This window comes from Phascolarctos cinereus, unplaced genomic scaffold (genome assembly GCF_003287225.1).
Source record: "Phascolarctos cinereus isolate Bilbo 61053 unplaced genomic scaffold, phaCin_HiC Scaffold_4;HRSCAF=312, whole genome shotgun sequence".
In the NCBI taxonomy this organism is placed as follows: domain Eukaryota; kingdom Metazoa; phylum Chordata; class Mammalia; order Diprotodontia; family Phascolarctidae; genus Phascolarctos; species Phascolarctos cinereus.
The window spans coordinates 207,575,520-207,586,292 of NW_027555847.1; the positions used below are offsets into that span (position 1 = coordinate 207,575,520).

Below are 10,773 nucleotides of genomic sequence, written 5' to 3' on the forward strand. Positions count from 1 at the left end.
AATGGAAACTACCCGGAATAAATGTAAACAGCAAAAGAAGCTCCAACTTGTTGAGGGCTGATCTTAAGAGTCTGATAAGGGTTTAAGATCCAAGGCAGAGTTTGACCTCTGCCCAGGCTTTTACCCAAAAGGGCTCACTGATTAAGTGGTACAGCTGTCCAATTCCTTCCTGATTAGGAGGTCCCTGAGACATTCCTTCTCACTCTTTAAACCTTAGATTTACATTTTCACTCCTCTATGCAGGTGGCGCCAAGGCGCCTGGGAAAACCTTGGAATCTACAGCCCAATCTAGGAACCCTGATAAGGAGGAAATTCATGTTGTCACATCCTCAACAGATGTTCTGGGGAGTATCTCACGGGGAGGACTCTTTGAAGTTAGGCTAGATTTTCTCTATATATCCTGTACCCTCAGATGAATAAACTGAGTCAGTAGTTCTGCTCCGCCTGGCCCATGTCATAAGTTATTTCATGCCTCTCTGTTCGGTGTACAATCTGGTTACGGGCAACATCAACTATCCCATGGGAACACTTGCATGTGACCCTGGGCCATCCCTGGCACTATGCCTGGAATGAATTCACACACTCAAACCTTCTTCCAGTCAAATGACAAGGTTTATTGTAATGCCAATAGAAGCAGGTAGGGTTCCTAGTGAAAATGCAATTTAATGGGGGTGAGACTGATGTTTATATACAAAAAGGATAGTGAAAAGGATCTGGATGGGATTAAGGAGTGGTTAGTAGTCTGGGGTGAGCTAGGTTCAATAGTGAAAAGAGTATTAAGTAATCTGGGGTTGAAGAGATTAGGGGCAGAGATTAGGGGTGCTGGGACCCCAAGAATGCCAAAGCACAGTCACCTGAAATGAATTCACACACTCAAGCCACCTTTCAGTCAAAAGACAGTTTATTATAATGCAAATAGAAGCAGGTGAAGTTCCTATTTTTGGGAAACTTGCACCCTAATGTGGGTGAATCTGTGGGTGAATATATGGAAAAGGAGCATGGGAAAGGAATGACAGGATACTAATTAGGTAATCTAAGGGTCCGGGTGTCTTTGGGAGCTATGGATGGGAATGTATAGGGCAGACCTGCACAACTTGGCAGTAGGTAGGAGCCAAAATTAAAATAGGCCAAACTTCTTCAGGTGGCATATAAGTTAGACTAGAGACAGACTGATGATGGTTGATTGCCATGGATAATGTGACAAAAGAGTGCACAGTGACAACCCTACATTTTTTGAGTGCCCTGAAATCCTTTGGTTGGCCACAAGAGGCCCTCAGGTTGTACATTGTGCAGGTCTGATGTAGGGAGTATACCAGACATTGAGGGAGTTGTCAGAGGCATGGACCTAGGCAGGAGGAAGGGTCCTTGGGCCAGCCAGGGAAAAAAATTCCTTGGGCCAGACATCCCTTTGTCTGCTCTGATAAGGGCATTACAGAGTCAGGCCTGCAACAAGGGAAAATTTTCTCATACGACAGAGTCAAAAAAGAAATTGGGAAGCTTCCAGAGACATGATCTTAGGGCTGCGGCCCAAGCACCCCAGCAGGGTGGGCCAGGTGCAATAGTAAAGGGAATATTAAGTAGTCTGGGGTGGGCCAGATACAGCAGTGAAAGGACTTTCTAGGTGGGCTAGGGTGGGCCAGTTGGCCTTGGGTACCAGTGATCTGGACTGCTGAAATGTATAGGAAAATTCAGGGGCTGGATTGTTTTCAAAGGTGTGGTCTTTTCCTTTTAGGGGTCTAGGTTCCATCACACCAGTAGTAAGATATGAGAGTTGCTGGTAGTCTCCATCATGTCCCTGTCCCTAGCCTGCTATGTAAGATTTCAAGGAACTTCCATTTGGGTGAGAATTAGAACTCTCTTTTAGTTAAGCTGATTTACTTCCTTCAAAGTGGAAGAGCTCCTTCACTCTGTATTATCTGGTATATATTCTCCTAGACATACTTGCTTTAAATTCTATTTTGCTTTGACTTGGGTAAATGGGTTTCTTAGTTACCTGCTAAGTGTGTTCATTGTGGAACTGGTATTCAGTGGGAAATGAGTCAAGCCTTGGATATAAAGGTTGGGGTCCTCCTTCCCCCCAAAATGAAACAGTGATCAAAAATTAGATTGAATCTGAAAACCACATCCCCTAGACCAATAATATTTAAAGCAGTAGATAATTCTAGCCCAGTACCTCCTCTTTCTCTAAGGAAAACAGAATGGCCCCAGCTGGCTCCAACCTCCTACTTTTCCTCCTGGCAGGAAATAAAGACTCCTTTGGAGAAGGGTAGGGGAAGAAGAGGCTAGAGGTGTCTATTTTGCTTCCTTTTGAGCCACACAATGAAACCTCCATGTGTTGTTACATGGGAGGGGAGTGAGAGGAGGGAGACACAGCCCTTTCCAAATAAGCAAAACAGCAACTAAAAATTAGAGAAGTTATACAGATTTGAATAAACAAGAAAAATGCCCAAGTGAATGAGCTCTTCCTTTTTTAATTTTTTTCTTATTTATTCCTTTTTTCTTTTTCTTTTTTTAAATTAATTTATTTTGATTTATCAACAATCTCTTCCATCTGCTTTTGAGTTTAAAATTTTTCTCCCCCTTCCTCCCCAGCACCCTCCCCAAGACAGTGCACAATCTGATATAGGCTATACACTTACATTCCTATTAAACATATTTTCATATTAGTGATGTTGTAAGTAAGAATTAGAACTAATAGGAGGAACCATCAGAAAGATGAAACAAAACTCAACAGAAGAGAAAAAAAAGATAGCAATTCAACTTTCACAGTTATGATTACTGTGTCTTTTTCTCCATCCTTTTTTCCCCATTTATGCTTTTCTTTCTCCTTTCTCCTTTTCCCTCCTCACTAGTGTTTTGCTTTTGACCACCGCCTCATTCAGTCTCTCCTCCCTTCTATTATCCCTTTTCCTTTTCTTCCCCTTTGCCCTTACTGCTTATTTCCTTCCTTCTATCCCCCCACTCTTTTCCTTCCCCCCTTCCCTCCCACTGCCCATAGGGCAAGTTAGATTTCTATACCCAACTGACTATGTTATTCCCTTCTTGAGCCAAATCTGATGAGAGTAAGGTTCAAACAATGCTCACCCCCTTCCCTTCTTTCTGCAATAGGATTTTCTGTCTTTTCCTGTAATGTAATTTACCCTTGTCTGCCTCCTCCTTTCTCAGTACATTTTTTTAAAATACAAATTTATTTATTTTTAGTTTTCAATATTTACTTCCACAAGATTTTGAATTCCAAATTTTCACCCCATCTTACCCCTCCCCACATCCCAAGATGGCATGCATTCTGAATATCCCTTCCCCTAGTCTGTCCTCTCTTCTATCTCTCCCCCCTTCTCTTATCCCCTTCCCCTTCTATTTTCCTGTAGGGCAGGATAGACTTCTGTACCCCATTTCCTGTGTTTCTTATTTCCCAGTAGCATGTGAAAACATTTTTTTAACATATGTTTTTAAAACTTTAGGTTTCAAATTTTCTCCCTTCCTCCCTCCCCACCCACCCTCATTGAAAAGGCAAGCAACTCAATATAGGTTATACATGTGCAGTTATGCAAAACACTTCCATAGCAGACATGTTGTAAAAAACTCACTCTACTTCCCTTAATCCTATCCTGCCCTCCCATTTATTCTATCCTTTCTTTTGACCCTGTCCCTCCTCAGAAGTATTTGCTTCTGATTACTCCCTTTCCCAATCTGCCCTCCTCTTTATCATACCCCTGCTCTCTTGTCCCCTTTCCCCCTATTTTCCTGTAACGTAAGACAGATTTCCATACCCAACTGAATGTGTATGTTATTCCCTCCTTAAGCCAAATCCTATAAGAATAAGATTCACTCATTCCCTCTCACCTTCCCCCATCTTCCCTCCACTGTAAGAGACTTTTCTTTTTTTGTGTGTGTGAGATAATTTACCCCATTCTACCTCTCCCTTTATTCTTTTCTGAGTATAATCCTCTCTCATCCCTTAATTTTATTCTCCAGATATGACCCCTTAATCTTCAACTCACCCTGTGCCTTCTATCTATCTATACATACATACATATAATTTTTTTTCCTCCAAATACCCTAATACTGACAAAAGTCTCATGAGTTATAAATATCATCTTTCCATGCAGGAATGTAAACAGTTCAACCTTAATAAGTCTCTTATGATTTCTCTTTCCTGTTTATTTCTTCATGTTTCTCTTGAGTCTTGCATTTGAAAGTCAAATTTTCTATTCAGCTCTGGTCTTTTTATCAAGAATGCTTGAAAGTCCTCTATTTCACCCAATGGCCATTTTTTCCTCTGAAGGATTATACTCAGTTTTGCTGGGTAGGTGATTCTTGGTTGTAATCCTATCTCCTTTGCCCTCTGGAATATTATATTCCATGCCCTGGTCCTTTAAGGTAGAAGCTGCTAAATCTTGTGTTATCCTGATTGTGTTTCCACATACTTGAATTGTTTCTTTCTGGCAGCTTGTAATATTTTCTCCTTGACCTGGGAACTCTGGAATTTGGCTAATATTCCTAGGAGTTTTCCTTTGGGGATCTCTTTCAGGAGGAGATCTGGATTCTTTCAATTTCTATTTTGCCCTCTGGTTCTAATATATCAGGGCAGTTTTCCTTGATAATTTCTTGAAAGATGATGTCTAGGCTCTTTTTTTGATCATGGCTTTCAGATAGTCCAATAATTTTTAAATTTCTCTCCTGGATCTATTTTCCAGGTCAGTTGTTTTTCCAATGAGATATTTCACATTGTTTTCTAATTTTTCATTCTTTTGGATTTGTTTTACAGTGTCTTGATTTCTCATAAAGTCACTAGCTTCCAATTGCTCTATTCTAATTTTTAAGGAAGTATTTTCTTCAGTAATCTTTTGGACTTCCTTTTCCATTTGGCCAATTTTTCTTTTTAGGGCATTTTTCTCTCATTGGCTTTTTGGACCTCTTTTGCCATTTGGGTTAGGCTATTTTTTAAGGTGTTATTTTCTTCAGTATTTTTTGGGTCTCCTTTAGCAAGCTGTTGACTTGTTTTTCATGATTTTCCTGCATCACTCTCATTTCTTTTCCCAGTTTTTCCTCTACTTCCCTTACTTGTTTCTCAAAATCCCTTTTGAGCTCTTCCAAGGCCTGGGACTGATTCATATTTTTCTTGGAGGCTTTGGACGTAGGAGCTTTGACTTTGTTGTCTTCTTCTGGTTGTATATTTTCATCTTCTCTTTTCACCAAAGTAAGATAATATAGTCTGACTCTTTTTGCGCTGCTTGCTCATGATCCCGGCCAATTACTTGAGCTTTAAACTCTTTGTTAAGGTAGAGTCTGCTTCCAATGTGGAGAATGTACTGTCCAAGCTTCGGGGGTTTGTACAGCTGTTTTCAGAGATAGTTGTAGGGACCTGTAAATTTTCAGTTCTTCCAAGGTGGTATGATAAGGGGTGGGGTGTTTACTCCTTTCCTGGCCTGTGACCACAGGTACTCCTTTCTGTTCTGAAACTGTGAGGAGGATTTCCTCTCCACAGACAGTATAAGCTCCATCATGCCAGCACCCCTCCTCACTCCAGCACTGCCACCTAGAACTGTGACCCAGATCCACACATAGGCAAAGCAAAAGATTCCTGCCTCAGCACTGGCAAAGAGATCCCTACTGTCCCTCTCTGATCAACCACTGGATTCCCCCTCAGTCTGTGGGCAGTAAGCTCAGGAGGCAGATGCCCTGCCAGGGCCATGCTCTCGGGAAATGGAACTGAGACCCCACGTTCCTCTCTCAGCACCACATAAACAGACTTTTCCCACTGACCTTCTAAGTTGTCTTTGGCATTCATGGATTGAGGAGTCTGGAAACCGCCACAGCTGCCTGTGATTCAGTCCTCTGAGGCCTGCTCCAGGTTCGCTACAGCATGCACAGCCACGCCACACTGAGCTACTCTCCCAGCCTGGCGTGATATACCTTTCTGATCAATCATCCAGGTTGTTTTGGGCTGGAAATTTGTTTCACTCTGTCTTTTTATGGGTTCTGCTGCTTTAGAATTTGTTTAGAGCCATTTTTTATGAGTATTTGGAGGGGTTTGGGGGAGAGCTCAAGCAAGTCGCTGCTTTCACTCTGCCATCTTCAAATGAGCTCTTCTGATAGGAGTAAGATAAGATTTCAGCTCAAACCTAGAGAGAAATACTTATTGCACCCAAAGGGAAATTATCTTTTCAAAATCTCTACCTGGAAATCAAGGATGTGTTGAGTAGCGCTTCTGCAGCTTTCAAAATATTTCTTGCTCTCCTTTTCTGTGTCTCCCCTTGAAGAATTTGGAACCACTGCTACTCTTCAAATAATGTTTATTTCTGTCAGGCAAGCATTCTCTCCACTGTCATATCACATATACAGCACTACACAAAACACACTCTGGGTAATCTGGAAACCCAGGTTGCTGCTGCTGTTGTACTGGCTGGGTGTACTACAGAAGTCTGTTATTCAAGCAGTACCTCAGTACTGTACACCTATTCTTTTATTCTTTCCTGACTGTTGAACTTCCTTGGGGGACAGCTAGGTGGCACAGTGGGTAGAGCACCAGCCTGGAGTCAGGAGGACCTGAGCTCAAATCTGACCTCAGACACACAACACTTATTAGCTGTGCGCCTCAGGGCAAGTCATTTAACCCCAACTGCCTTGCCAAAAAAAAAAAAATTGTTGAACTGACTATTGAACTTCACAACAGTGGCTACTCAAACTTTCTCTCCTCTTCTCACTCACTTCTCATGTTCCCCTTCCCTCACTGAAAAAATTAAGGCCCTCATGGCTCCACTAAGTGTATTTTAGTGTGACACAATCCCTCCTAATACTGACTATTCTTATCTTTTGTAATCTTTTCCAATTTGCTGGGTATGAGGTGAAATCTTAGTCATTCTGAGTTGCATTTTTTCATTAAAATATATTTTGATATCTAATGTTTTTATAGCACTAAAATTTCATCCCTCTCTTCTCTCCCAGAGACACTCTTATATACCAAAGAATATTTTTTTAAAAAATGATTAAGAAAAAAAATGAACAATACACCAAAAAAGCTTGAAAACATATGCAATATAAACCAGGAAGAGCAAAAACAGAGAAAGAAAACTACAGACCAATTTCCCTAATGAATATCAATGCAAAAATTTTAAATAAGTAGTATCTATCTAAAATCATCAGTAAGCATTAGCTTTTATTTGCCCTTTGTTCTCAAAGACATGACATTAGGAAAGTGATACTATGACTTGCAAGTGAATTAGATTTAAGTGAGGCAGGGATGTGCAAAGTCACCAGCTTCACTATCTCCTCCAGATTCACGAGAAAAAGTTATCACTCTCCTTGATAAAGATGGAAGAAGTCTTCATGGCCTTTACAACACATATATGGTTAGGTCATTGCCACCTACTCTGTGTTATCTAACCATGACAGAGCAATACCACCAAAGGGATCAAAGAAAAAGGACTTCTATATACAAAAATATTTATAGCAACTCTTTTTGTGGTGGCAAATAATTAGTAATCAAAGATGCTCATTAATTGGGAAATGGATGAACAAGCCATGGCACAAAATTATGATGGAGTACTATTGTGCTATAAGAAATGATGAGGGGGAGTTTTGGAAAAACATGGGAAGACCTATATGAACTGATACAGAGAGAAGTGAGCAGAACCATAACATTGCACACAGTAAGAACAATATTATAACAATGATCAGCTATGAAAGAGTTAGCTACTCTGATCTATACAATGACCCAAGCCAATTCTGAAGGACTTATGGTGAAAAATTCTATCCACCTCCAGAGAAATATCTCATGAAATCTGAATGCAGATTTTTTTGAAGCATAATTTTTTCACTTTATTTTTCTTGGTTTTTTTTTTGCAACAGTTAATTTTAAAATGTTTTGCATGATTTCATATGTATAACTGATATTATATTTCTTGTCTTCACAATGGGTGAGGGAGAAAATTTGGAACTGAAAATAAAAAAAAAAGAAGTAATAATTCATAAAGTTTTGGGGAACAAAAAAAATATATATAGGCAATGTTCCAAGATCCATGACCACCCACTTCTGCAAAGAGTAGGGTCTTCTCCTATCTCTTCTTTGGCTTATTCTTGTTTGTAATTTTGTAACATTCACTTTTATTTTGTGATTGTTCTTTCCATTTACATTGCTGTAATCATTGTGTAGTTTTCTTGGTTCTCCTTAATTCACTCTGCATCACTTCATCTAAATCTTCTCTGTATTCATATTATTTCTTACAGAACAGTAAACAGGGCAGGTAGGTGGTACAGTGTAGAGCACTAGGATTGGAATCAGAACACTCATCTTTCTGAATTAAAACCTGGCTTCAGACACTTACTAGTTGTGTGAACCTGGGCAAGTTATTAAACTGTTTGCCTCATTTCCCCATCTGTAAAATGAGCTGGAGAAGGAACTGGCAAAGCACTCCAGTATATTTGTCAATAAAACCCCAAATGGGGTCACAAAGAGTTGGACATGACAGAACAATTACATACATTCATGTGATACAATTTCGTTTTGCTATTACTCAATCAATGAATATGTTTTCATTTCTTTACTATTATAAAAAGTGCTGCTACATTTATACGTGTGTAGCTACATTTACGTGTGTGTGCACGCAAACTCAAATATATAGTGCCTTTTTGTCAATGACCTCTTTGGGCTATATGACTAATAGTGGACTCTTTGGGTTAAAAAGGGTATGATGAACATTTTAGCTACTTTATTTGCATAATTCCAAATTGCTTTCCAGAAATGGTTGCGCTAATTCACAGCTCTACCAAATTCAGGAGCATGCCTCTCTTCCTTCAATGCCTCCAATATTGTCTATTCTCACCTTCTGCCATCTTTGCACACATTGCTTGCTGTGAAGGGAAACCTCAGAGTTGTTTTAATTTGCATTTCTCGTATTACTAGTAATTTGGAGCTTTCTTCCATATGGTAATTCACAGTTCACCATTCTTTTGAGAAGTTTGTTCATATTCTTTGACCAGTTCTATGTTGAGGAATTGATTTGTGTGATTTGGAGAAATCTTTCCATATGGTTGTTAATAATTTGTCATGCCATTTTTGAGAGCTCTTCCTATCCACTTATCTACTGGAGAATGACTGTCAAGAGGCAAATTTAGCATATTGGCTTTAATTTGCATTTCTCTAATTATTAGTGATTTGTAGCATTTTTCTTATTGCTTGTTTTTAGTTGGCCATTTATCTGGTCATTTATTAAGTGACAGCTGGTAATGCAATGGATAGAGCTCAAGACCAGTTCAACTCTGCCTTCAGATACTTAATAGCTGTATGATCTTAGGCAGGTCATCCAAACTGCAAGTCTCCTCAATTGGAAAATGGGGATAATAGCACCTACCTCACAGGGCTGTTGTGAAGTTACCAGAAATGTTGGAGGAGGGGGCGATGAAGCACTTAGCACAGTGCTCAACACATTGTAGGTTTATAAACGCTTATTCTCCTCCTCCCCATCCCCCTTCCCTGTCAATTGAGGAATGGCTTATTCTTATAAATTTTAATCAGTTCCTTAAATGTTACTCAATAAATATTTATTAAGTGATGACTATATGCCAGGTACTGAGGATATAAATGCTGATATAAATAAAATGAAAGCAAAGACAGTTCACTGCCCTCCAGGAGCTTACGATCTAATGGGGGAAGATGGGTGGCAGAAAAGGAACCTGACATAAGGTCTCAGAAACGAGAACTTAATCAGAGAAATTGGCTGTAATCATTTTCCCTCAGTTGTTTCCTTTTTAATCTTAGTTGCATTGGTTTTGTTTGTACAAAAATTTAAGTTAATATGTAATCAAAATTGTTTTATCTTTTGTGATCCTCTCCATTCTTGTTTGGCCATGAAGCCTTCCCCTGTTCAGAGACCTGAAAGGTAATTTGTTCCTTGTTCCTTTAATTTATGATGTGACTTTATATCCATGTATCTGTTTCAAGCTTACCTGGGTATATTGTGGCAATTGTTGCCTTTACTTGTGTCAGTTCCATATCATCCAGCTTGACCATCCCTTATCTCCCTAATTTCATCTTCTTATCTACTAGATCCTCTTCTGCTGCCTTCATTACAAGCCTAGATCTCTCCTTAAAACTGCAGTCACTCAAGCTTTTCACAAACTTATAGTAAAAAACCTGATTTTTCTGCTTTCACCTTACATCTCACTCAACTCTCAACCCCCTGAAAACTGTTTCTCTGTTCCTACTAGTTGAATGAAACTGCTCTCGCCAAGGCACTAAAGATACATCTTCTCTTGGGCATCACCCTTTTTGACCACTGCAACTTCTGACACAGCTGACTATTCTTTCTTGAATATTCTCCCCTCCACGGGCTTCTGTGACACTGCTTTGTGGTTTGGTTTCTTTCGAAGGATCATCATCGTCTTATCCTATTACTTGTGTGTAACCCAGGACTTTATACTTGGCCCTCTCCTTTTCCCTCTATATTGTGATATCATGGTTTCACTCATCTTTCTATGCAGATGAATAGCCCTCATCTCTTCCTGAGCTCCAGGTCTGTCATCACCAGTCTGCTAGGTATCTTCACCTGAATGTCCCATAAGCGCTTAAAACCAATTTATCCAAATAGAATTCAACCTACCCTTCCCTTTTTCTGTGCAAGGTACCATCATTCTTCTAGTTCAGAGGTTTCCAAACTTATATGGCCTACCACTCCCTTTAAAAAAAATTATCCAGCACCCTCCTAGAAATTTACTTTCTTGAAGTTTTTTGTTTTAATTTGCATCATTTAAAGCAATATAAAATTTTTTTTT

The 10,773-nt window shown here is 39.6% G+C and overlaps 1 pseudogene; it reads left to right on the plus strand.

The window, feature by feature from the left end:
• The first annotated feature begins 7,282 nt into the window (after positions 1 to 7,282).
• Positions 7,283 to 7,398, plus strand: LOC144457353 (U6atac minor spliceosomal RNA; annotated as a pseudogene).
• The last annotated feature ends 3,375 nt before the right edge of the window (positions 7,399 to 10,773 follow it).